The 23,684-nt window shown below is 51.7% G+C and overlaps 1 protein-coding gene across 1 annotated transcript in view; it reads left to right on the top strand.

Annotated features, from left to right (window-relative positions):
- Positions 1-9,563: 9,563 nt before the first annotated feature.
- LOC147112149 (solute carrier organic anion transporter family member 2B1-like) overlaps positions 9,564-23,684 on the top strand; it is a 128,133-nt gene continuing 114,012 nt past the window's right edge. The window contains 1 exon segment of the mRNA XM_085999747.1: positions 9,564-9,659. The gene's annotated coding sequence lies outside the window, so the exon portion shown is untranslated.

Raw genomic sequence — 23,684 nt, forward strand, 5'->3', positions numbered from 1 at the left:
TGAGAACCAGAGGACACAGATTTAAGGTGATTGGCAAAAGAACCAAAGGCGACATGAGGAAAAACTTTTTTTACACAGCGAGTGGTTAGGATCTGGAATGCACTGCCTGAAAGGGCGGTGGAGGCAGACTCAATCACGGTTTTCAAAAGGGAGTTGGATAAGTACCTAAAGGAAAAAAATTTGCAGGGCTACGGGGAAAGGGCGAGGCAGTGGGACTAGTTGAGGTGCTCTTGCAGAGAGCCGGCACGGGCTCGACGGGCCGAATGGCCTCCTTCTGTGCTGTAACCATTCTATGATTCTATCTACACTGCCACCTATCTGTACAGGGGTTCCTTTTAAACATCGCTGTTCCAGGCTGTGTGAATAATTAAAAACTAAACATGAGGCATTTCACTAAACCTCACACATAAGTTTACAAACTGTTAACAACTAAGAATTTATTATGTTCCAACTTTTGACCTCAAGATATGACTTATGGCAGCCGTCCCGGGATCTACATTGGCCCAGAAGAAGTTACTGGAAACCCCCGCCCTCCCCCGCCAGAGCTGGCTGGGGATCACAGAGCAAAAATAACTACAATCAACTAAAACAGTATTGCCAAGTCATGAAGCCAAGGTTCTCATTGCACAGATGGGAATCCTTTATCAATGCAAGTCGTTAGAGAATACAATAGCATTTATTGCTCTGCGGGACATATTTTACAGGGCAGCCAACATTGGTTGGACTTATTCCAGGAGGCTTCATCACATGGCCGCCCGCCTCCGACCGCCCCGACCCCGCTCTCCCGCCATTGGTCACCCGATGCGCCCATCCTCGCGGCCGTCCGGCACCAATTGGAAAGCAAATAAACACCTCGTTATCCAATCGGATGATTCATAACTGTCACTCAATTCACCTTTACTTCTGGCTCCGAAGCATTTCTACCGCGTCTTTCACGGCCTCGGGACGTCCCAAAGTGCTTTACAGCCAATGATGTACTTTTGAAGTGTAGTCACTGTTGTAATCATAGAATCATAGAATGGTTACAGCACAGAGGAGGCCATTTGGCCCGTCGAGCCCGTGCCAGCTCTCTGCAAGAACACCTCAGCTAGTCCCACTCCCCCGCCCTTTCCCCGTAGCCCTGCAAATTGATTTCCTTTAGGTACTTGTCCAATTCCCTTTTGAAATCCACGATTGAATCTGCCTCCACCACCCTTTCAGGCAGCGCATTCCAGATCCTAACCACTCGCTGCGTAAAAAAGTTTTTCCTCGCGTCGCCTTTGGTTCTTCTGCCAATCACCTTAAATGGAAGCATAAAATTACACAGGGATATTGACAGATTAAGTGAATGGGCAAATCTGTGGCAAATGGATTTCAATGTAAGCAAATGTGAAGTCATCCACTTTGGACCTAAAAAGGTTAGAACAGAGTACTTTCTAAATGGTGAAAGGCTAGAAACAGTGGAGGTCCAAAGAGACTTGGGGGGTCCAGGTACATAGATCATTAAAAGCAGGTACAGAAAATAATCAAAAAGGCTAATGGAATGCTGGCCTTTATATCTAGAGGACTAGAATACAAGGGGGTAGAAGTTATGCTGCAGCTGTATAAAGCCCTGGTTAGACCACACCTGGAGCACTGGGAGCAGTTCTGGGCACCACACCTTAGGAAGGACATATTGGCCTTGGAGGGAGTGCAGCGTAGGTTTACCAGGACTCCAAGATTTAAATTACGAGGAGAGATTACACAAACTAGGGTTGTAGTCCCTGGAATTTAGAAGGTTAAGGGGTGATCTGATCGAAGTTTTCAGGATATTAAGGGGAACAGATAGGGTAGAGAGAGAGAAACTATTTCCGCTGGTTGGGGATTCTAGGACTAGGGGGCAGAGTCTAAAAATTAGAACCAGGCCTTTCAGGAGTGAAATTAGGAAACACTTCTACACACAAAGGGTGGTAGAAGTTTGGAACTCTCTTCCGCAAACAGCAATTGATGCTGGGTCCATTGTTAATTTTAAATCGGAGAGTGATAGCTTTCTGTTAACCAAAGGTATTAAGGGATGTGGGCCAAAGGCGGGTGGATGGAGTTAGGTCGCAGATCAGCCATGATCTCACTGAATGGCGGAACAGGCTCGAGGGGCTGAATGGCCTCCTCCTGTTCCTATGTTCCTAATAGATTCTCGGGAACGGTACAGTAGTGGTTATGTTACTGGACTAGTAAACCAGAAGCCTGGAAGGAATGACCTGTGAGTTCAAATCCCACCACAGCAACTGTGGAATTTAAATCCAGTTAATTAAATAAATGTGGAATAAAAAGCTAGTATCAGTAATGGTGATCATAAAACTAACAGATTGTCATAAAAACCCATCTGGTTCACTGATGTCCTTTAGGGAAGGAAATCTGCTGTCCTTATCTGCTCCGGTCTGTACGCGACTCCAGACCCACTGCAATGTGGTTGACTCTTAACTGCCTTTGAAATGGCCGAGCGAGACACTCAGTTCTATCAAACCGCTAGGAAAAACTGCAGCTCAAGAAGGTGTCTCACCACCACCTTCTGAAGGCCAATTAGGGATGGGCAGTAAATGCGACACCCACATCCCAAGAATTAATTTAAAAAATGATAGATAAAATGGATATCAAAGCATTATCTTCTTCCTCTTCTTCTTCTTAGGCAGTCCCTCGGAACCGAGGATGACTTGCTTCCACATTAAAAATGAGTTCTCGGGTGACTGATGAGTCCAATGTGGGACCTACAGTCTCTGTCACAGGTGGGGCAGATGGTGGTTGAAGGGGGCGGATGGGTGGGGTGTTTGGGTTGACTTGCGCTGTTTGCACTTTGCTTCCACTTGCTCCCGGCGAAGAGACTCGAGGTGTTCAGCGCCTTCCCGGATGCTTCTCCTCCACTTTGTACGGTCTTGGGCCAGGGATTCCCAGGTGTCGGTGGGGATGTTGCACATTTTCAAGGAGGCTTTGAGGGTGTCCTTGAAGCGTTTCCTCTGCCCACCTGGGGCTCTCTTGCCGTGTCGGAGCTCCGAGTAGAGCGCTTGTTTTGGGAGTCTCGTATCGGGCATGCGGACAATGTGACCCGTCCATCGGAGCTGAACGAGTGTGGTCAAAGCTTCAATGCTGGGGATGTAGTCCTGAGCGAGAACACTGACGTTGGTGCGCCTATCGTGCCAATGGATTTGCAGGATCTTGCGGAGGCAGCGTTGGTGGTACCTCTCCAGTGCTTTGAGGTGCCTGTTGTACATGGTCCATGTCTCTGAGGCATACAGGAGGGCAGGTATCACTGCTGCTCTGTAGACCATGAGCTTAGTGCCGGGTTTGAGGTCCTGGTCTTCAAACACTCTCTTCCTCAGGCGACCGAAGGCTGCACTGGCACACTGAAGGCAGTGTTGGACTTCGTCATCGACGTCTGCCCTTGTTGACAGTAGGCTCCCGAGGTATGGAAAGTGGTCCACGTTGTCCAAGGCCTTGTCATGGATTTTGATAATTGGGGGGCAGTACTGTGTGGCGGGGGCAGTTTGGTAGAGGACCTTTGTCTTACGGATGTTTAGTGTAAGGCCCATGCTCTCGTATGCTTCGGTGAAGGTGTTAACGATGGTTTGGAGTTCGACCTCCGAGTTTAGAAGGTGCACGATAACCCAGGGGGCTGTGGATTTTCAATCATTGAGTATATTCAAGGCTGAGATCAATAGATTTGTTGGGCACTATAAAACCAAGGGATATGGGGATAGCGCGGGAGGCTGGAGTTGAGGTTGAAGATCAGCCATGATCTTATTGAATGCCGGAGCAGGCTCGAGGGGCCGAATGGCCGACTCCTGCTCCTAATTCTTATGTTTGTATATCAGTGTATACAAGAGATATCCACCTGGATCAGTCGGATGTTGGGAATACCCACTGGGGAGCAGTGAGACGTGAAGGATGGTCAACTTGGGCATTGCACCCCCCAGAAGGATTATTGGGCCTTGGAGAGATAACAGCAGAAATTTACCAGAATAACACCAGGGCTTAAAGGGTTGAATTATGAGGACAGGTTAAACATGGTTTGTATTCACTTGAGTTTAGAAGCTTGAGGGGTGATCTAATTGAGGTGTTTAAAATGATAAAGGGATTCGATAGGGTCGATACGGAGAAGCGATTTCCTCTGGCGGGGAGTCAAGAACAAGGGGGCACAATCTTAAAATTAGAGCCCGGCCGTTTAGGAGCGAAATCAGGAAACACTTTTCACACAAAGGGTAGTGGAAACCTGGAACTCTCTCCCTTCCCCCTGGAACTGACCTCGACCTGACCCCCGGCCCTGACCCCTGGCTCTGATCGCCGATCCCGGCAATATCCCCCGATACCGGCCTTGTTCCTTTGCCCCAATATCAGCCCTGACCTCTGGCCCCATTCCTGACCCTGACCCCTGGCCCCATTCTTGACCCTGACCCCTGGCCCCATTCCTGACTCTGAACCCTGACCCCTGGCCCCAATCCCGGCCCTGACCTCTGGCCCCATTCCTGACCCTGAACCCTGGCCCCATTCCTGACCCCTGACCCCTGGCCCCATTCCAGGACCCTGGCCCCTGGCCCCATTCCTGACCCTGACCCCTGGCCCCAATCCCAGCCCTGACCTCTGGCCCCATTCCTGACCCTGACCCCTGGCCCCATTCCTGACCCTGACCCCTGGCCCCAATCCCAGCCCTGACCTCTGGCCCCATTCCTGACCCTGAACCCTGGCCCCATTCCTGACCCCTGGCTCCATTCCTGACCCTGACCCCTGGCCCCATTCCTGACTCTGACCCCTGGCCCCATTCCAGGACCCTGACCCCTGGCCCCATTCCAGGACCCTGACCCCCTGGCCCCATTCCTGACCCTGACCCCTGGCCCCATTCCAGGACCCTGACCCCTGGCCCCATTCCTGACCCTGACCCTTGACCCTGATCCTGGCCCTGACCCCTGGCCCCAACCCCCAGACCCACTTACCTGTGGTCTGCTGTGAGACTGCCACTGGCCTGATCTTGCAATCCCCTTTGCCAGCTTACTCTCATCGATTCGCCATTACAATGAGGCACGAAGCCCAATACCTAAGGAGCCCCGTGCCTCACCATTCAGGCGCAGGGAATGAAAACCCCGCCCCCCCAAAGTGTCCTGCAATGTCTGTATAAAAGCAGCATCATGTAATTACCGGTGTTACTTGATTTTAAAGCAGGAAAAAAAAGTGTAGCTTGGTAACAAAAAGCAAACATTTGTTACCAATTCTGAAATCATTTAAAATTTTGAATCCTGACTAAAGATATTCTGCACTGCTCCTGCTTCTCCCTAACCAGTTCTATGCCCAATTCCCATTTACAACTGTATATGAGAACCACTAATTGGATCGCGCTATCAAAGAGCCAGCATAGAAATGTTGGGCTGAATGGTCTCATTCTATGCTCTATTCTAACGACATTATAATCATTATAAAATCATTGACAAAAGATCTCGAGGGGAGAGGAGGAGAAATGTTTTCACTCTGAGAGTTGTGGGGATGGGGAACGCTCGACCTGGAAAGGTGGCGGAAGCTGATTCCATCAATAATTGTAAAAGGGAGTTGGACGGGTTCTGGAGGACGAGGAACTGACAGGGTTACGGACACACAGCGGGGGGAGTGGGACTGAGCACGACGGCTCGTTCAAAGAGCTGGCACAGGCACGACGGGCCGAATGGCCTCCTCCTGTGCTGTAACTTTAAATGATTCTATAATCCACCAATTCCCAATGCCAAACCTTTGTCAGCTGTGGCTCAGTGGGCAGCACCCTCGCCTGAGTCAGAAGGTCATGGGTTCAAGTCCCACTCCAGAGGTTTGAGCACAAAAATACAGGCTGAAACTCCCAGTGCAGTACTGAGGGAGCGCCGCACTGTCGGAGGGGCAGTACTGAGGGAGCGCCGCACTGTCAGAGGGGCAGTACTGAGGGAGCGCCGCACTGTCAGAGGGGCAGTACTGAGGGAGCGCCGCACTGTCGGAGGGGCAGTACTGAGGGAGCGCCGCACTGTCAGAGGGGCAGTACTGAGGGAGCGCCGCACTGTCGGAGGGGCGGTACTGAGGGAGCGCCGCACTGTCGGAGGGGCAGTACTGAGGGAGTGCCGCACTGTTAGAGGGGCAGTACTGAGGGAGCGCCGCACTGTCGGAGGGGCAGCACAGAGGGAGAGCCGCACTGTTGGAGGGGCAGTACAGAGGGAGAGCCGCACTGTTGGAGGGGCAGTACTGAGGGAGCGCCGCACTGTCGGAGGGGCAGTACTGAGGGAGTGCCGCACTGTTGGAGGGGCAGTACTGAGGGAGCACCGCACTGTCGGAGGGGCAGTGCAGAGGGAGAGCCGCACTGTTGGAGGGGCAGTACTACATAAGAACATAGGAACATAAGAAATAGGTGCAGGAGTCAGCCATTCGGCCCTTCGAGCCTGCTCCGCCATTCAATGAGATCATGGCTGATCTTCTGCCTCAACTCCATTCACCGGCCCTATCGCCATATCCCTTGATGCCCTTACTAGTCAGAAATCTATCGACTTCTGTTTTGAATATACCCAATGACCGAGCCTCCACAGTCCTCTGGGGTAGAGAATTCCAAAGATTCACCACCCTCTGTGTGAAGAAATTTCTTCTCATCTCAGTCCTGAATGGCCTACCCTTTATCCTGAGGCTGTGGCCCCTGGTTCTAGACTCCCCAGCCAAGGGAAACACTCTCCCAGCATCCACCCTATCAAGCCCTGTAATAATTTTGTATGCTTCAATGAGATCCCCTCTCATTCTTCTGAATTCAAGAGAATACAGGCCTAGTTTACTCAATCTCTTCTCATACGACAGCCCAGCCATCCCAGGAACCAATCTCGTGAACCTTTGTTGCACTTCCTCTATGGCAAGTATATCTTTCCTTAGGTAAGGAGACCAAAATTGTACACAGTACTCCAGGTGTGGTCTCACCAAGGCCCTATATAATTGGAGTAAGACTTCTTTACTCCTGTACTCAAATCCTCTTGTAATGTCGGCCAGCATACCATTTGCCTTCCTAATGGCTTGCTGCACCTGCACATTCACTTTCAGTGACTCATGTACAAGGACACCCAGGTCCCTTTGGGCATCTGCATTCCCCAATCTTTCACCATTTAGGAAGTACTCTGCCTTTCTGTTTTTTCTACCAAATTGGATAACTTCACATTTGTCCACATTATATTCCAACTGCCATGTTCCCGCCCACTCACTGAGCCTGTCGAGATCCCCCTGAAGCCTCTTCACAACTGACACTGCCACCTAGCTTTGTATCAGCAGCAAATTTGGAAATGTTACATTTAATCCCCTCATCCAAATCATTGATATAGATTGTGAATAACTGGGGCCCAAGCACCGATCCTTGCGGTACCCCACTAGTCACAGCCTGCCATCCTGAAAAAGACCCGTTTATCCCTACTCTTTGTTTTCTTACTGTTAACCAATTCTCAATCCATGCTAGTATATTGCCCCCAGTTCCATGTGCCCTAATTTTGTTCACCAACCTCTTGTGTGGGACCTTATTGAAGGCCTTCTGAAAATCCAAATACAGGAAACTTTGTGCTATCCGGAGGTGAGCTATCCGGCAATCTGGAGCCACCGGCAAAAATCAGCAGCCGTTTTTTATTCTTTTTGTTTGTTTTTTTTGCTTTGTTTGAATAGTCAAGCTGTGCAAGGTCTGTAGCTATAGCAACAGCTTCAGCTACAGAGCTTGCAGGCCACACCCGAGTGTTTAGAAGCTGTTGCTAAGCAACAGTGTTTGTTGTCAAATACGGAGATAAGAATCGCCGTATCTCTCAACATTAACTCTGGAGAGTACGGCAGTTTTGAGGCAACGGCAGCAGCTCGGTCCCGTGGGTGCCGGATAGCACAAAGTTTCCTGTACACCACATCTACCGGGTCCCCTTTGTCTACTCCACTAGTTATATCCTCAAAGAACTCCAATAAGTTTGTGAAACAGGATTTCCCTTTCATAAATCCATGTTGACTCTGCCCAATCTTACTATTAGTTTCTAAGTGCACAGTTATTGCATCCTTTATAATAGATTCCAGCATTTTCCCAACTGCTGATGTGAGGCTAACAGGTCTGTAGTTCCCTGTTTTCTCTCTCCCTCCTTTCTTAAATAGCGGGGTTACATTTGCTATCCTCCAATCTGCAGGAACTGTTCCAGAATCTATAGAATTTTGGAAGATGACAACCAATGCATCAACTGTTCTAATGGCCACCTCTTTCAAAGCCCTAGGATGTAGGTCATCCGGTCCTTGGAATTTATCGACTTTTAGTCCCATTAATTTTGCTAGTACTGTTTTTTTACCAATAATAATTTCTTTAACTTCCTCATTCTCGCCACTGCCTTGGTTTTCTCGTATTTCTGGGCGATGTTTTCCTCATTCCCCATTATAAATTCTCCCGTCTCTGACTGTAAAGGACCTACATTTACCTTCACCAGTCTTTTCCTTTTCACATACCTATAGAAGCTTTTACAATCTATTTTTGTATTTTTCGCTAGTTTGTGCTCATATTCCATTTTCCCTTTCTTTATCAGTTTCTTGGTCCTCCTTTGCTGATTTCTAAAAAGATCCCAATCCTCAGGCTGACCACTTCTTCTGGCAACTTTATAAGCTTCCTCCTTTGACTTAATACTAGCTTTAATTTCTTTACTGAGGGGGCTGCACTGTGGAAGGGGCAGTACTGAGGGAGTGCTGCACTGTCGGAGGGTTAGTGCTGAGGGAGCACTGTATTGTCGGAGGGGCAGTACTGAGGGAGCGCCGCACTGTCGGAGGGGCAGTACTGAGGGAGCGCTGCACTGTCGGAGGGGCAGTACTGAGGGAGCGCTGCACTGTCGGAGGGGCAGTACTGAGGGAGCGTTGCACTGCCGGAGGGGCAGTGCTGAGGGAGCGCCGCACTGTCGGAGGGGCAGTACTGAGGGAGCGCCGCACAGTCGGAGGGGCAGTACTGAGGGAGCGCCGCACAGTCGGAGGGGCAGTACTGAGGGAGCGCCGCACAGTCGGAGGGGCAGTACTGAGGGAGCGCCGCACAGTCGGAGGGGCAGTACTGAGGGTGCGCCGCACTGTCGAAGGGGCAGTACTGAGGGAGCGCCGCACTGTCGGAGGTGCTGTCTTTCAGATGAGATGTAAACTGAGGCTGCGTCTGCTCTCTCAGGTGGACGTAAAAGATCCCATGGCCACTATTGCGAAGAACAGCGGGGGAGTTCTCCCCGGTGTCCTGGGGCCAATATTTATCCCTCAATCAACATCACTAAAATCAGATTAGCTGGTCATTATCACATTGCTGTTTGCGGGAGCTTGCTGTGCGCAAATTGGCTGCCGCATTTTTCTACATTACAACAGTGACGACACTTCAAAAAGTACTTCATTGGCTGTAAAGCGCTTTGGGACGTCCTGAGGTGGTGAAAGGCGCTATAGTAATGCAAGTCCGTCTTTAATTTGAATGAATTTTACAGGTCAGTTCAGGCAGTTCTGTTTTTTGGATCTTTACATGCGCCAATCAGAAGTCCAGGGCGTGTGGCACTTTTCCTCTTGTTCCCCGTCAGTGAGAGGTTCTTTAAACACTCCCTCTTCCTCCCACTCGGAGGTTCACAAATAAGCCCTAAGCTGCTTCAACGTGAGAAATTCAAAAGCAATTGAGCAAGTTTACGAGGGACAGTCCAACCGGAGAGGTGAGTAAAATATTTTTGGGTGATTCGAACCTCGGCTGTGCTCCTTATATTTATTAAACTTATAAAGAACTTTCTAAAGTCGGAGAGAAGGCGACAGATTGCAGAGGATTTTAATCTGCAGTTCTTTCGGGTTCTTCTGTGAATTTAGACTTTGCACACTGATTTTTGTGGAAGAAAGGCAGCGAACTGCAAACTGATGCATTGTCCTAAAGCTGGGCTTGAACCTGACAGGGAAGTGCAGCTGTTAAACTCCACACTGGGATATTTGCGATTTCACCTCTCCTCCCTTGCAAAATCAACAAAACAGCCTAGCAAGCGGGTGTAAAGTTTCCCGTTTCTGTATTTTGGTTTCTGAAGTGAAGTTTGGTGCTTAGTGTTTCCCACCCCCCCAAAAAATATTAAGTAAGTCTTAAAAAAAACCCACCAGAACTTCTGAGTGGAAAGGGGAATAGCCTGTCAAACCCGTTTTCAATTAGCTGTGGATGGATCACACTTGAGAATAAACCGCAAATGAGGAAGATTTAGAGGTCTGTCCATTGAAAAATAACTTTGCAAGTCCCCACTCCAGAGACTTGAGCACAAAAATCTAGACCGACACTCCTAGGGCAGTACTGAGGGAGCGCCGCACTGTCGGAGGGTCAGTACTGAGGGGGCGCCGCACTGTCGGAGGGTCAGTACTGAGGGGGCGCCGCACTGTCGGAGGGGCAGTACTGAGGGAGCGCCGCACTGTCGGAGGGTCAGTACTGAGGGAGCGCCGCACTGTCGGAGGGTCAGTACTGAGGGGGCGCCGCACTGTCTGAGGGGGCGCCGCACTGTCGGAGGGGCAGTACTGAGGGAGTGCCGCACTGTCGGAGGGGCAGTACTGAGGGGGCGCCGCACTGTCGGAGGGTCAGTACTGAGGGAGCACCGCACTGTCGGAGGGGCCGTCTTTTGGATGAGATGTTAAACCGAGGCCCCGTCTGCCCCCTCAGGTGGACGTGAAAGGTCCCATGGCACTATTTGGAAGAAGAGCAGGGGAGTTCTCCCCGGTGTCCTGGGCCAATATTTATCCCTCAATCACCATCACTGAAAAACTGATGATCCGGTCATTATCACATTGCTGTTTGTGGGAGCTTGCTGTGCATAAATTGGCTGCCGCGTTTCCTACATTACAACAGTGACTACACTTCAAAAAAAGTACTTCATTGGCTGTAAAGTGCTTTGGAACGACCTGAGGTGGTCAATCTTTCTTTTTCTTCTCTCGCTCTCTCGTTCTTTCTTTCTCAGGTCTTTCAGAATATTTCAGATCCCAAACTGCGACCCTCAAAACATTAAAAGCGATTGAAAATTGGCGTAAAATATAGACGTGCCTCTTACGAGGGAGAGAAGGATGTGCTCTTATTTATTTATAAAGAAAGAAGTTGCATTTATATAGCGACCTCAGGATGTCCAAAGCACTTTACACCCAATCAAGTACTTTTGAAGTGTTGTAATGTGGGAAACGCAGCAGCCAATTTGTGCACAGCAAGCTCCCACAAACGGCAATGTGATAATACAAAAGCTAAATACTGTGGATGCTGGAAATCTGAAATAAAAACAGAAAATGCTGGAAACACTCAGCAGGTCAGGCAGCATCTGTGGAGAGAGAAACAGAGTTAACGTTTCAGGTCGATGACCCTTTGTCAGAACTGGAAAAAGCTGGTGATGGAACAGGTTTTAAGCAAGTGTAGGGACAGGGAAAGGGGGGAGGGGAGGAAAGAACAAAAGGGAAGGTCTGTGATAGGCTGGAAGGAAGGAGAGATTAAATGACAAAAGGGACGGTGGGACAAGATGAAAGGAGATGGCAATGGGACAAGTTAGGAAACAAAAGATTGCTCTGGAAGAGGTGTAAATGGGAATATCAAAATCAGCAACAGCTGCCATCCCAAAAAATGGGGGCTGAGGTTATGGTCTTAAGTTTTTAAACTCGATGTTGAGTCCAGAAGGCTGTAAAGTGCCTAATCGAAAGATGAGGTGCTGTTCCTCGAGCTTACGTTGAGCTTCATTGGAACAGTGTAAGAGGTCGAGGACAGAGAGGTCAGAGTGGGAGTGGAGCGGTGAATTAAAGTGACAGGCGACCGGAAGCTCGGGGTCACCCTTGCTGACTGAATGGAGATGTTCCACAAAGCGGTCACCCAATCTGCGTTTGGTCTCCCCAATGTAGAGGAGACCACATCGTGAGCAGCGAATACAGTATACTAGATTGCAAGAACTACAAGTAAATCGCTGTTTCACCTGGAAGGAGTGTTTGGGGCCCTGGACAGTGGGAAGGGGGGAGGTATTGATGTCCAGATAATCTGTTTTTTAGTGATGTTGATTGAGGGTTAAATATTGTCAGGACACCGGGAGAACTCCCCCCACCCCCCCCACCCCGCCCCCCCCGCCTGCTCTTCTTCGAAATAGTGACCGTTGGATCTTTTATGTCCACCTGAGAGCAGACGGGGCCTCGGTTCAATGTCTCATCTGAAAAACAGCACCTCCGACAGTGCGACACTCTCTCAGTACTGCCCCTCCGACAGTGCGGCACACCCTCAGTACTGCCCCTCCGACAGTGCGGCGCTCCCTCAGTACTGCCCCTCCGACAGTGCGGCGCTCCCTCAGTACTGCCCCTCCGACAGTGCGGCACACCCTCAGTACTGCCCCTCCGACAGTGCGGCGCTCCCTCAGTACTGCCCCTCCGACAGTGCGACACTCTCTCAGTACTGCCCCTCCGACAGTGCGGCACTCTCTCAGTACTGCCCCTCCGACAGTGCGGCACACCCTCAGTACTGCCCCTCCGACAGTGCGGCGCTCCCTCAGTACTGCCCCTCTGACAGTGCGGCACACCCTCAGTACTGCCCCTCCGACAGTGCGGCGCTCCCTCAGTACTGCCCCTCCGACAGTGCGGCGCTCCCTCAGTACTGCCCCTCTGACAGTGCGGCGCTCCCTCAGCACTGCCCCTCCGACAGTGCGGCGCTCCCTCAGTACTGCCCCTCTGACAGTGCGGCGCTCCCTCAGTACTGCCCCTCCGACAGTGCAGCACTCCCTCAGTACTGCCCCTCTGACAGTGCGGCACACCCTCAGTACTGCCCCTCCGACAGTGCGGCACTCCCTCAGTACTGCCCCTCTGACAGTGCGGCACACCCTCAGTACCGCCCCTCTGACAGTGCAGCCCTCCCTCAGTACTGCACTGGGAGTGTCAGCCTAGATTTTGTGCTCAAGTCTTTGGAGTGGAACTTAGAACCCACAACCTTCAGACTCCGAGGCGAGAGTGCTGCTCACTGAACCACAGCTGACACACAAGGGTCTCGTTTCAACAGTGTCCCCTCCTAAGACAAAACAGCAGTACTTCCTCTTTACAAAAACAGAGGATGCTGGAGACACTCAGCGGGTGGAGAGAGAGGACATGTCAACGTCGTGGGAAGGTCAACTTAAACAAAGCAAGGAAAGGGAGAACAATGAGTGAAGGGGAAGTAGATAAACATGCCAACAAATAAAAGGAGGTTGATGATGGGTCCAAAAGACCTCAGAGCAGATTGACATTAAGGGGCTCATTTAATATTCCTTGTGAGCTCTCCAAGAGTACACCTCCCTTGTGGGCTATAGTCACCTGCCCTTGGGTAATACTGGGGAATCAGAGCTGAATAGATGGGTCTTCTGCCGTCTTGAGTGCCTGATATAAAGGTTAAGTCCTTGTTCCTGATAATGTGTATATATACAGCATTTGGAAGACATGCTCAGTAGGTGGCACACTCGCCTCTGAGCCAGAAGGTTGTGGGTTCAAGTCCCACTCCAGAGACTTGAGCACAAAAATCTAAGCTGAGACTCCCAGCGCAGTGCGCTGGGAGTGCTGCACTGTCGGAGGGTCAGTACTGAGGGAGCGCTGCACTGTCGGAGGGGTAGTACTGAGGGAGCGCGGCGCTGTTGGAGGGTCAGTACTGAGGGAGCGCCGCACTGTCGGAGGGGTAGTACTGAGGGAGCGCGGCGCTGTTGGAGGGTCAGTACTGAGGGAGCGCCGCACTGTCGGAGGGGTAGTACTGAGGGAGTGCTGCACTGTTGGAGGAGACGTCTTTCAGATGAGACATTAAACCGAGGCCCCATCTGCCCTCTCAGGTGGATGTAAAAGATCTCACGGTCACTATTTCGAAGAAGAGCAGGGGGGAGTTCTCCCCGGTGTCCTCGGGCCACTATTTATCCCTCGATCAACATCACTAAAAACAGATGATCTGGTCATTATCACATTGCTGTTTGTGGGAGCTTGCTGTGCGCAAATTGGCTGCTGCGTTTTCCACATTACAACAGTGACTACACTTCAAAAAGTACATCATTGGCTGTAAAGCACTTTGGGATGTCATTAGGTAATGAAGTCGCTATAGAAATGCAGGATCTTTCTATATCTTAAGTTGCAGCTACTAACACATTTATTTAACAATGAGACGGCAGTGTTGCCAATAACACAACATTCAAACCAAAAAATAACAAATCAAAAATAAGTCCAGACAAGCTTGAATTACAGTCCCCACTGTTTATTTCGCGTGCGCATTCAGGCAAACATGATTCGCCCTCTATATGGTGGCCGGTATAAGAACATAGGAATTAGGAGCAGGAGTCGGCCATTCGGCCCCTCGAGCCTGCTGCGCCATTCAATAAGATCATGGCTGATCTTCGACCTTAACTCCACTTTCCCACCCGATCCCCGTATCCCTCGATTTCCCTAGAGTCCAAAAATCTATCGATCTCAGCCTTGAATATACTCAATGATTCAACCTCCACAGCCCTCTGGGGCAGAGAATTCCAAAGATTCACCACCCTCTGAGTGAAGAAATTCCTCCTCATCTCAGTCCTAAATGGCCGACCCCTTATCCTGAGACTGTGACCCCTGGTTCCAGACTCTCCAGCCAGGGGGAAACAGTCTCTCAGCATCTAGAGCCATCCTTTGTTTCTTAACCTGTCCCATTACCATCTCCTCTTGCCTTGAATATCTCTCAATGTCTCTTAACCTCTCCTGCCTTCTATCCTATCACAGACCTTCCCTTTTGTTCTTTCACCCCCTCCCCCATTTCCCAGCCCCTACACTTGCTTAAAAATCTGTTCCATTTCCTGCTTTTATTCCAGTTCTGACGAAAGGTCATCGACCTGAAACGTTAACTCTGTTTCTCTCTTCACAGATGCTGCCTGACCTGCTGAGTATCTCCAGCATTTTCTGTTTTTATCTCGGCATCTAACCTGCCAAACCCCTTCAGAATCTTACACGTTTCAGCGAGATCACCTCTCATTCTTCTAAACTCCAGAGAGCATCGGCCCAGTCTGCTCGATCTCTTCTCACAGGGGCAGTGTTTGCTGAGTGGCCGCTGCACATAATTTGTATTTTACAGCTTTAAAGATGGCTGCCAGAGAGAGCAGTTAATATTCTCACTGCTGTGGGAGACTACAGTCTCCCGCGTAAAGAAATAGGCAACACAGCGAGCTACAAGAAATAGGTCTTTACTCCAACTCTCACAATACAGTACTGAATTCGTAAAGCCCGCGAGCCTGTGATGACTCACGGATTGGTCACCTGCTGGAACCTGATTGGTTTTCCTTCTCTCAGCAGCAGGCAAGTCTGAACATGCCTTATTCCTCTCAGCTTGCAACTGTCTTGCGGGGGGAGGGGAATACAGCAGTTAAAAGGGGATTATACAGGTTTATCTACATACACACAGTGTTTCCCCAATGTGGTAACGCCACATACGCCCCCCCAGAATCCTCGTTAACTGTAAAAGTCAGTCTCTGCGGAGGTTTGACCAAGCGGCTGTAGTAGCCATCTGGCGTGTGAGGAGGGCTGTCTGGGAGGTCGGCCGGTTGGTTCGTCGGCTGGTCTGGTGGCTGGTCTGCTGGTGGGCTGGCTGGACGGGCTGCCGGCGAAGGTGGGGCGGCGGCCGGGAAGTAAGGTTCTGGCGTGTCTTGGTCCTCTTGTGGGGCTGCCGCCAACGCGGGAGGTCTGCCCCGCCGTGGAGGAAGAGCCGGACGTAACGGAAAGCTGAGGTCCAGGTGCACCGGTTTGAGGCGGTCTACTGAAATAAGGTCCGGCTTCCCGCCGACGTCGATAAGAAAAGCTTTGTCCCCCGTCTCCAATACTGAGAAGGGGCCGGTGTATGGTGCCTGCAGCGGGCCTCTGTGTGCGTCCCGGCGCATGAAGACGAACTCCGCATGTCGTAAGTCTCGAGGCATGTAGGACGGCTGCGGGCCATGTTGCGAAGTGGGCACTGGACGGAATTGCTGGGCCGCGTCCTGGTGCAGGGAAAGCTGTCTGGCGGCCGACCACGGCTCTGTTGTCAGGGGGAGGAAGTCGCCTGGTACTCTGAGCGGTTGGCCGTAGACCATCTCGGCCGTGGAGGCGCGGAGGTCCTCTTTGGGCGCGGTGCGCAATCCCAGGAGGACCCAGGGTAGTTTGTCGATCCAGCTGGTGTCGGCCAGGCTGGCGCAGAGGGGGGCTTTCAAGGAACGATGAAAGCACTCGCAGAGCCCGTTGGCCTGCGGGTGGTAGGCTGTTGTCCTGTGCAACTTGGTGCCGAGGCCGGCGGTGATGGCATTCCACAAGTGGGAGGTGAACTGGGGACCTCTGTCCGAGGATATGTCGGTCGGCACGCCGAACCGGGCCACCCATGTCGAGACGAATGCTCGCGCGATGTCGGTCGTGGTGGTGGAGGCGAGGGGAACCGCCTCGGGCCATCTGGTGGTGCGGTCGACGATTGTGAGCAGGTGTGTGAAACCGTGCGACGGCGGCAAGGGGCCTACCAGATCGACGTGGACGTGGTCGAAACGCCTCTTGGGCACCGGGAAACACTCCAATGGTGCCTTGGTGTGCTGCTGGACCTTTGCGCGCTGACACGCCACGCATGTGTTGGTCCAGTCTCTCACATCCTTGTGGAGTCCAGGCCAGACGAACTTGGCGGACATGAGTTTCTGAGACGCACGCATCCCTGGATGTGAGAGGCCGTGGATGATGTCGAAAACTCGCTTGCGCCAGGCGGATGGGACGACCGGCCTAGGCGAGGGGACTGAGACGTCGCACAGGAGGGTTGTGCCGGCTGCGTGGAGGCGTCGTTGAGCCGTCTGTAGTCGCCGCAGGGGCGCCAGCCACCGCCTGGCTTGGGCACAATGTGGAGGGGGGACGACCAGGGGCTGTTCGAGCGGTGGATGATGCCCAGTTTCTCCATTGTGGCGAATTCTTCCTTGGCCACCGCCATCTTGGCTGGGTCCAGGCGTCTGGCTCGGGCGAACACTGGTGGTCCCGTAGTGGCGATGTGGTGCTCGACACCATGCTTGGCTGCCGCGGCTGAGAAGGTCGGTTGTGTGAGCTTCAGGAAATCTGCGAGTAGGCGGGCGTAGTCGTCATCCGCCGGAGCAGAGCAGGACCCGACAAGGGCCGGGCTGTTGCTCTGCTGGCAGGCCAGTGAAGCAAAAGTTGCTGCGTCGATCAGGCGCCTGTCACGGACGTCGACCAGGAGTCCGTGGGTGCAAAGAAAATCGGCGCCCAGCAAGGGATGTGCCACCGAGGCCGTCACGAAATCCCACGTAAATCGCTGGCCGTTGAAACAAACCTCGGCCCGTCGCTTTCCAAAAGTTGCGATGGCTGCGCCATTTGCCGCCACGAGGGGTGGGCTGCTGCAGCCTGCCTGGATGTTGAGCTGGGAGGCAGGAATTATGCTGCATTGGGCTCCGGTGTCGCAAAGGAATCTGCGCCCTGAAAGGGAGTCAGTTATGTACAGCAGTTTACCTGCGGTGCCGATGGCCATCATGGCAGCGGGGGTGCGGTCGAGCGGGCCTAGACGGCGGCGCGGGGCTGGTGCGTTGGGCCGGGCGGCCATCTTGGTTTGATCGAAAGAGCAGGGTGCTCTGCAGCGTTGGGCCTTGTGGCCGAAACGCGCGTGGTAGTAGCATAGTTCTGCGGCCTGGCGTGGCGGCGCACGCTCGGTGGTGTCGGGGAGCCTAGCGGCTGCACAGCCGAGTTGGGCGACGGCGAAGGCTTTGTCCACGGCGGCTGCCAGTTGTACGCAGTCCGTGATCGGGGACCCCGCGAGGGCAGTCTGTACCTGCTGAGGAAGCAGGCTGAGGAAAAGGGCCCGAAACAAGAAGCACTGCGGTTCAGAGCCCAGGAGCGCAAGCATCCGGCTCATCAACTGGGTCGGGGTAGAGTCGCCGACGCCTGGTAGTGAAAGAAGCCTACGGGCCCTCTCCTCCCCGGACAGGCCGTAAGCCTGCAGCAAGCGGCCCTTAATGGTTGAGTACTTGCCGGTCTGTGGTGGGTTCCCCAGCAGGTCGTGAACTTCGGCGGCGGTGGAGCTTGCTAGTGCTGAGACTACGTGGAGGTACCTTTCTTCATCGTCTTGAACCCTGCGAAGGGTGAATTGGGCCTCCGTGTGCGTGAACCAAGCTGGTGCTTGGTGTTCCCAGAAGGTGGGGAGCTTCAAGGACGCGGTGCCGGCCGACATCGGGCTGCTGCTGGTTGCCGTCGGGTCGTTGCTGGCCTCTGTAGGGCTACGTGAGTCGGGGGCTTTGGCCCCGACATTCGGGGTCACCAGTGTGGGAGACTACAGTCTCCCGCGTAAAGAAATAGGCAACACAGCGAGCTACAAGAAATAGGTCTTTACTCCAACTCTCACAATACAGTACTGAATTCGTACAGCCCGCGAACCTGTGATGACTCACGGATTGGTCACCTGCTGGAACCTGATTGGTTTTCCTTCTCTCCGCAGCAGGCAAGTCTGAACATGCCTTATTCCTCTCAGCTTGCAACTGTCTTGCGGGGGGAGGGGAATACAGCAGTTAAAAGGGGATTATACAGGTTTATCTACATACACACACTGTTTCCCCAATGTGGTAATGCCACACTGCAACTTACGCTAAAGATAGCTGAGACAGCAACACAGCAAAAAAAAACACGTCAGATCTGCCGAAAGTGACAGGTGACTCAGCGAGTGATGTATTGCTTCCAGATTGCACAGAATTTCACAGCACACAGAAACAGGCCATTCGGCCCAACTGGTGCGTGCAGGTGTTTATGCTCCACACCAGCCTCCTCCCACCCACCCCTCTTCATCTCACCCCATCAACATGCGCAGATGTGTCCCGGGGGGGGGAGCAGGCAATCGTTGAAGTGGTGACGTGAATGTGCCATTGCTCAGATCGTTTCATGAAACACTGGGGTTGGGGGGGGGGTAATTTTCATCTCCCGCGAGACTGGCAAACGAGCGGTAGATTACCCGCCCCTTACACACTTTGAGACCTTTAATGGAAACGGCGGCGCGATGCGCGCGCGCGCGTGTGTGTAACGGGCGGTCGGTCTGCCTCCGCCTCTTTTCCGCCCTCGAAAACAACCCTCCCCCCGCACCAATGTTCCCATTAAACCGTGCGGCTGCGGGGCGGGCAGTGCGCCGGAGCTTCCCCGCAGCCGGCTCGTCGGCTATCCAATGGGGAAAAACCACACGTGCACTGCACTTTGAACGGACTGCGCGGTGCCTTAAAGAGGCCGCGCACCCCAAATAAAATTACAGGGCGCATCGCCTCCCCCCCAACTATTTTTGTCAGTGCACTAGATTTTTTTCTCTCGCCTGTCTAATGGCCAATCATCTAATCAATTTGTTGAGTATATTCAAGACAGAGATCAATAGATTTTTGGATATTAAGGGAATCTAAGGATAAGGGGTAAGCCATTTAGGACAGAGATGAGGAGGAATTTCTTCACCCAGAGAGTGGTGAACCTGTGGAATTCTCTACCACACAAGGCAGTAGAGGCCAATTCATTAAATATATTCAAGAAGGAGTTGGATATATTTCTTAAGGCTAAAGGGATCAAGGGGTATGGGGAGAAGGCAGGGACAGGGTACTGAATTTGGATGATCAGCCATGATCTCATTGAATGGCGGAGCAGGCTCAAGGGGCCGAATGGCCTACTCCCGCTCCTATCTTCTATGTTTCTTTGTATCTATGTATCGAGGGATATGGGGAGCGGGCAGGAAAGTGGAGTTGAGGTCGATGATCAGCCATGATCACATTGAATGGCGGAGCAGGCTCGAGGGGTTGTACGGCCGACTCCTGCTCCTAATTCTTATGTTCTTATGTTCTCAAGGCGAGAAGCTTGTGGCTTCCAGATGCTCCCAGATTCCTTGGGAATCTCATGTGGGAGATTGCATTGTCCAAGCTGGGAAACCATGATGCATGGATCGTGATGTCCCTTTCTCCCTTGTGTCCCTTCCCTGGAGAGGGTGAGCAAGCACGAGGTTGCTATGGTGGGGGAGCTACCCCAGCACCTGTAGCAACAATGAGAACCGCTCTGTCGAATCTATAGGCCTGTGCAGCTTTTAACTGTTGCCAACAACGGCTGTCCATAGCCATTGGCACAACCCACATCTGAACATGGCGAGAAGAGGAAAAGGAACAAGTGAAATGGAAGTGAAACAGAGAAAATGAAGAGCAAGAGGCAGAAGGGAAGAGAGAAAAAAGGGGAAGCGCAATTCATTCATTTCACGAGGATGTTCCGAGCAGCCCAGGAGCTGCCTTAAGCCATATTCATGTTTGTTTTAAAATTCTCATCCTTGTGTTCCAATCACTCCACGGCCTCCTCGCCCCTCCCTCCCTATCTCTGTAACCTCCTCCAGCCCCTCGACCCCGCGAGATCTCTGCGCTTCAGTTCTGGCCTCTTGCGCACCATTGGCGGCCATGATCTCATTGAATGGCGGAGCAGGCTCAAGGGGCCGAATGGCCTACTCCTGCTCCTTCAGCTGCCTGGGCTCTAAGCTCTGGAATTCCCTCCCTAAATCTCTCCGCCTCCTCCTTTAAGATGCTCCTTAAAACCTCCATCTTTGACCAAGCTTTCAGTCACCTGTCCTAATATCTCCTTCTGTGGCTCGGTGTCAAATTTTGTGTTTGATAATCGCTCCTGTGAAACACCTTGGGATGTTTTACTACATTAAAGGCGCTATATAAATGCAAGTTATTGTTGTTGTTTGTTGTGCCTTCGCTAAGTGATTCTAAATTGAGGATTGTGCTCCGGGGATTTGCCTGACGTTGATGGTTCTACATTATACTCCATCCAGGGGAAGGAGAGGTACTGTCACTGTGGCCTCACTTTGCACTTTCTCAGTCTTTTGGCAGTCAGACAATTGTAAACACTCCTCAATCACCCCAACAGCCCCTCTCCTCCCCACGGCACCTCTCCTCCCCACGGCACCTTCCCATGCAAGCGCAGGAGATGCAACACCTGCCCTTTTACCTCCTCCCTTCCCACTGTCCAGGGCCCCAAACACCCCTTCCAGGTGAAACAGTGATTTACTTGTACTTCTTGCAATCTAGTATACTGTATTCGCTGCTCACGATGTGGTCTCCTCTACATTGGGGAGACCAAATGCAGATTGGGTGACCGCTTTGCGGAACACCTCCGTTCAGTCTGTAAGGGTGACCCCGAGATTCCGGTCGCCTGTCACTTTAATTCTCCGCTTCACTCCCACTCTGACCTCTCTGTCCTCGGCCTCTTACACTGTTCCAGTGAAGCTCAAAGTAAGCTCGAGGAACAGCACCCCATCTTTCGATTAGGCACTTTACAGCCTTCTGGACTCAACACGGAGTTCAACAATTTCAGACCATAACCCCTGCCCCCATTTTATCAGGCGGCAGCTGTTGATGATTCTGCCATTCCCATTTGCAAGATTTAATCTCTCCTGCCTTCCATCCTATCACAGACCATCCCCTTTAGTTCTTTCCTCCCCTCCCCCCTTTCCCTGCCTCTGTAGTTGCTTAAAACCTCTTACATCTCTAACTTTTTCCAGTTCTGATGAAGGGTCTTCGACCTGAAACGTTAACTCTGTTTCTCTCTCCACGGATGCTGCCTGGCCTGGAGAACCAGTGGATGTGGTGTATTTGGACTTTCAAAAGGCTTTCGATAAGGTCCCGCATAAGAGATTAGTGTGTAAAGTTAAGGCACATGGGATTGGGGGTAAGGTATTGACTTGGATAGAGAACTGGTTGGCAGACAGAAAGCAAAGAGTTGGAATAAACGGGCCTTTTTCCGAGTGGCAGGCAGTGACTAGTGGGGTACCGCAGGGATCGGTCCTAGGACCCCAGCTATTCACAATATATATATTAATGATCTGGACAAGGGAACTAGATGTAATATCTCCAAGTTTGCAGACGACACAAAGCTGGGTGGGCGTGTGTGCTGTGAGGAGGATGCCGAGAAACTCCAGGATGATTTGGACAGGTTGGGTGATTGGGCAGAAGCATGGCAGATGCAATATAACGTGGATAAATGTGAGGTTATCCACTTTGGTGTCAAAAACAAGAAGGCAGATTATTATCTGAATGGCAATAGATTGGGAGAAGGGGAAGTGCAACGAGACCTGGGTGTCCTTGTGCACCAGTCGCTGAAGATAAGCATGCAGGTGCAGCAGGCGGTTAAGAAGGCAAATGGTATGTTGGCCTTCGTAGCGAGAGGATTCGAGTACAGGAACAAGGATGTCTTGCTGCAGTTGTACAGGGCCTTGGTGAGACCACAGCTTGAGTATTGTGTGCAGTTTTGGTCGCCTTATCTGAGGAAGGACGTTCTTGCCATGGAGGGAGTGCAGCGAAGATTCACCAGGCTGATACCTGGGATGGCAGGAATGACGTATGAGGAGAGATTGGGTCGATTGGGGGAGAGTGTGTGCAGTATTTCCATTGCTACACTCAAAGTATGGAAGTTACATTAAACCTTTACATAGGCCCCAGCTGGAGTATTGTGTCCAATTCTGGGCACCACACTTTTGGAAGGATGTCGAGGCCTTGGAGAGGGTGCAGAGGAGATTTACTAGAATGGTGCCAGGGATGAGGGACTTCAGTTATGTGGAGAGACTGGAGAAGCTGGGATTGTTCTCCTTAGAGCAGAGAAGGTTAAGAGGAGATTTAATAGAGGCGTTCAAAATCGTGAAGGGTTTGGATCGAGTAAATAGGGAGAAACTGTTTCCAGTGGCAGGAGGGTCTCATTTAAGATAATTGGCAAAAGAACCAGAGGGGGAGATGAGGAGAGATATTTTTACGCAGCGAGTTGTTGTGATCTGGAACGCGCTGCCTGAAAGGGCGGTGGAAGCAGATTCAATCGTAACTTTCAAAAGGGGAATTGGATAAATACTTGAAAAGGAAAATTTTGCAGGGTTGTGGGGAAAGAGCAGAGGGGGAGTGGGACTAATCGGAGAGCTCCTTCAAAGAGGTGGGATGGGCCGAATGGCCGCATTCTGTGCCGTGCTGTGTGATGATATATGCTCCGTGCAGTGCTGAAGCGTCTCAGTGCCCCTCCCCTTCCGCTAAAGTGGGGGGGGGAACACTGCAGGGCGGCGCGGCTAAGCGATGGTGGTCACGGACCACGCCGGGGGCCACCACCGAGGTCCGACCTGGATGGCCGGCCGAAAAAGAAAAACAAAATGGCGGCATGGATCGCGGCCGCACCTCCCCGTTAATTAGCGGCCCTGCCAGCGCAGGACAGCCCGGTTCGTGACCCGCGAGACTAAAGCGCTGACATCGCCCGCGGTGCGCAGCTGAATTTCTGCCGTGGGCCGGTAAGGGGTCGCGGCGCATGGTGCTTGTTAAGTCCGTGAATGATTGAGACACGGACTAGCAGGAGAGAAACAAACAAGTCTTTACTGGTGAAAGGCATAAACGAAACTAACCAACAGAGGCTCTCTAGCGCCTTTTATACAGGGGTGGTCACTGCCGGTACTGCAGTCTGAGACCAGTTATTCTCTTAAAGATACATACACAACAATTCCTCCCCTTTTAGATAAACAGTACATAACATTCATTTAACAACTAATGATAACTAATTACAATCACAATTACTGTTGCTAGATACATTGGTTAAGTTTAAGCAATTATAAGTTCAGTCTTTGAGGCGGCTTCCTGATTCTGTCTGGATAACGCCTCTTTGGGGTAACAGGTTCTTCTGGCAATGTTGCGTCGGAATCAATGTCGTTGTTTGGTTCATCTGCTTCCAATATTACCTGTTCTGCGGTAGCTGCA

Source organism: Somniosus microcephalus, chromosome 10, assembly GCF_052327205.1.
Source record: "Somniosus microcephalus isolate GS21.2 chromosome 10, FLI_Smic_1.0, whole genome shotgun sequence".
Lineage (NCBI taxonomy): Eukaryota > Metazoa > Chordata > Chondrichthyes > Squaliformes > Somniosidae > Somniosus > Somniosus microcephalus.